Source organism: Helianthus annuus, chromosome 6 (genome assembly GCF_002127325.2).
Source record: "Helianthus annuus cultivar XRQ/B chromosome 6, HanXRQr2.0-SUNRISE, whole genome shotgun sequence".
In the NCBI taxonomy this organism is placed as follows: Eukaryota; Viridiplantae; Streptophyta; class Magnoliopsida; order Asterales; family Asteraceae; genus Helianthus; species Helianthus annuus.
Genome location: NC_035438.2, coordinates 120,090,830 through 120,094,584, shown reverse-complemented (window position 1 = coordinate 120,094,584; position 3,755 = coordinate 120,090,830).

Sequence of the window (3,755 nt, the reverse complement as noted above, 5' to 3'; positions counted from 1 at the left end):
CGTATTTCGCATCAAGGGTTTTGATAGGCATATTTAACAGTTGGCAAAATTTCTGGTCTACAAAAGATTTGTCGGCGCCAGAATCAAATGGTACTCTTGCAAATATATTATTTACGAGAAAAGTACCTGTAAGCACGTTGTCGTTCTGGACCGCTTCCTTTGCATCCATGCGAAAAACTCTCGCATTTGACTTCTTAGTCTCCTCCGCCTTCTGGGCATATTTAGGGTAATTACTCTTTATGTGCCCCTTTTCGTTACAACCATAGCAGGTTGCATCCTTGATCTTTTTGCACTCCACAGTCTTATGATCCTTGGACTTGCATAGTCCACAGGAAGGAGTCTTTGATTGTGACTGTGAGTTTGATGCAAATCTGCACTTCCCAGAGTGGGGTTTCTTGCAGATCTTGCAGTTGGGCCTTTCACCAGCTTGCCCATCCTTCTTTGCCTCCGACCCTCTATTGCCTTCACCGCTTCCACGGTGCTTCTTCCCTGATCTTCGTGAGGTATCATCCTCACGTTTTCTCTTCTCAGCCTCCTTGTTCCTTAGTGTCCTCAGACGGACAGCGTCTAAAGTTAGAGACAAGGAGAGGTCAGTAACTGACCTGAAGGTCGTCGGCCGAGAAGCCTTTACGCTAGCCTTTATTGCAGGCTCTAATCCCCCAATGAAACGGGCGATTCTTCTGGGTTCTGGTGTCACCAGGTATGGAACTAGACGAGACATGGTATTGAAACTCGTCAAATACGCCTGGCAGTCCAGGTTCGTCATCACTAGTGAGACAAAATCAGCCTCTATCTTCTCAACCTCGTGCTGAGGGCAGTAGTTTTCTTTAATGAGAGCAATAAATTCCTCCCATGTCATTTTGTACAAAGCAGACTTACCAGATGCCTGCACCAACGCCCTCCACCATGCCAGGGCCTCGCCCTTAAAAGACTGGGACACATACTTCACCACATCTCTCGCTGCACACCCACTGATGTCCACTATAGTGTCCATCTCATCCAGCCAGGTGATGCAATCAACAGCACCTTTCTCCCCTGTAAATTCCCGGGGTTTACATGATACAAAGTATTTGTAGGTGCAACCCTTAGCACTGGATGCATCAGTATATTCTCTATCGCGATGAACGCTGTGCTCAGTGGACGAGTGTTTGTCGTCATCTTTCTTGGGTTCAGAGGGTGGTTTGGAGTGTGTCTTTGGTTTAGAGGGTGGTTTTGACACGGTTCTGCCTTGGGACTCAGTATATTGACGATCAATAGCTGCCTGAACAGCATTGTCAATCAGAGCCTTCAGTTGTGCGCCTGTCAGATGCACTGGCGTATTGTCATAGTCATCTTCATTTGTGTGGTTGTTCTCTCCATTGGGATCCGCCATTGTAACTTGAATCTGTTACAGAAGATAACAAAATTTTATTCAGGAGATTATTGTATAATTGTCTTTTATGACAATTTGTCAACCATGGTACAGAGACCATATTTGGTTAACTTATTATTCCATTAAATATTAGGATTTGAATAATTCCTATTTCAGCTATATAAATAGTATTGGCGGCATAAAGCCTAATCACGAGGATGTTTTATAACATTAGCCGAGATTTCAGAGAATCAAAGGCATAGAGAATTGAACCGTAGTTCTTTTATCTCTTTCTGACAGGGAGTCATAGACTACCACTGCCTTTTGTCTTTATAAGACAATTATTACGGCCCATAGGCACTACACCTCTAATGGATGTTTTTAATATGGTTGGCCCGTAGGCACTACATCTCTAATGGATGTTTTAATATGGTTGGCCCGTAGGCATTTCATCTCTAATGGATGTTTTAATAATACTGGCCCGTAGGCACTACATCACTAATGGATGTTTTAATAATACTGGCCCGTAGGCACTACATCACTAATGGATGTTTTAATAATACTGGCCCGTAGGCACTGCATCACTAATGGATGTTTTTATAATACTGGCCCGTAGGCACTACATCACTAATGGATGTTTTAATAATACTGGCCCGTAGGCACTGCATCACTAATGGATGTTTTAATAATACTGGCCCGTAGGCACTGCATCACTAATGGATGTTTTAATAGTATTGATCACCTTCATTGGTGATTCAACCCACGATTTATAAATCATTTAGTTGGGTTTTGAAATCCTTAAAGGATTATTGTATAAGAATGACGTGTGTGATTTTAACGAATCACATCTGCCATGATCGTTAACATGCGTTCAGAGGTTAACAGGGAATCAGAATCTTTTCAATTAGGTCGTACCATCTTGACTGGATCTTAAAAGACACCAAGCTAGGTTTCACCTTTCAAGATTCTTTATTTAGGCAGATCAATATAAAAGGAATGGTTTTGATTTATTTTATACTTATTAAAACAAAACTCATAACATACATTCCAAAATCTCAAGTAAAGTTACATATTGCCCTAAACGGGTCTTTCAAATAATACATACCTCCATAGAGGTTTAAAAATAAATGACAAGTCCACGCAGGGACTAATACAAGATAGGTGTCCATGTAAGGACTAAAAAAAAATAAGTCCGCGTAGGGACTGAAATACGATAAGTGTCCACGCAGGGACTTATTTCAAGCAGAAATTACATTAGTACAACTATTAAGGGCTAGTGGTCACGTTTCTTCTTTTTGCCCTTTAGTAGGTTCGCCAAGCCTTTGAGAAATCCTCGGTGGATTTTCTTCTCTTCCTCGAACTCTCTCTCCACACGATCTAGTCGATGGAGTATTTCTTCCTGTTCAGGAGGAGAGAAACGTGGTTGTGGCGCTTGATGCGGAACAGGAGGTCTGGGAGGTATTGGATACCCATGAGCTGAGTAGTCCGGTGGTCCCATGTTTCCATGTGCTCCGTCAGGGTAGCGCGCATTATATCTTGCCGACACCACATATGGGTCGCGCTCATAGCCGTAGTTGTATTGTGCTTGTGACGGTTCGAACGGGTTGTAAGCCGTTGGACCCGTATAAGCAGGTATGGGTTGGTCATACCCAAATGGTGGCGAATTTTGTGCAGCTGGTGCGGAGTTCGCCTCCTGTATAGGACTTGAAGGTCCTTCTTCTCGTAGTGGCGGATAGTGGCTACTACTAGAATGTCGAGGAGTGCTGAAGTGGATACCCCCTCCTCCTCGTGTGGACATACGAGCATTTGTCCTCCTACGCCTTGGCGGATCAGGTATTACTGGTTGTGCCGGTGGCGGAGGTGGTGGCGTAACTGCCTCAAAGCGTGAATCCTCAGAGGGATCCTGTGGATGTCGCGGTTGTTGAGATGTCTGTTGAGGTGGCGTGTAGTACCACTCATGTCGGTCAAACAACGCTTGGAAACTGTCTGGTCCCTGATAAGGTGTGCCATGGAAGGATGACCCATCAGAGACTTCTATCGGATGTGTGGGCGTACCACGAGCTGGTTCAGTAGGATCCTCATCTTCCTCCATGGGATCTTCAGAAAAGTGGTCCTGTGGCCCTAGTGGAACAAAACCTGAAGGTTCCTGTATGTAGTCAGCCGGATTAAACTGACCTATGTAGTATGGAGTAGGGTCGTCATAGTTCCGGGTCGATACCGAACGTTGTAGAGGTATGAAGGAAGGTTGTGGGTTGTTGGGATCATTTTCTGAGTTTGGCCCAAAGGAGTGCCGGTAGGATGGCGTCGAGCTGTGCGAAGTGGAATGCCTCGCGGGTTCGTAAAGATCTCTTCGTCGTTGTGGCTCTTCGCTCCGTGTCATCGAAGGATGTCTTGTACCAGATGG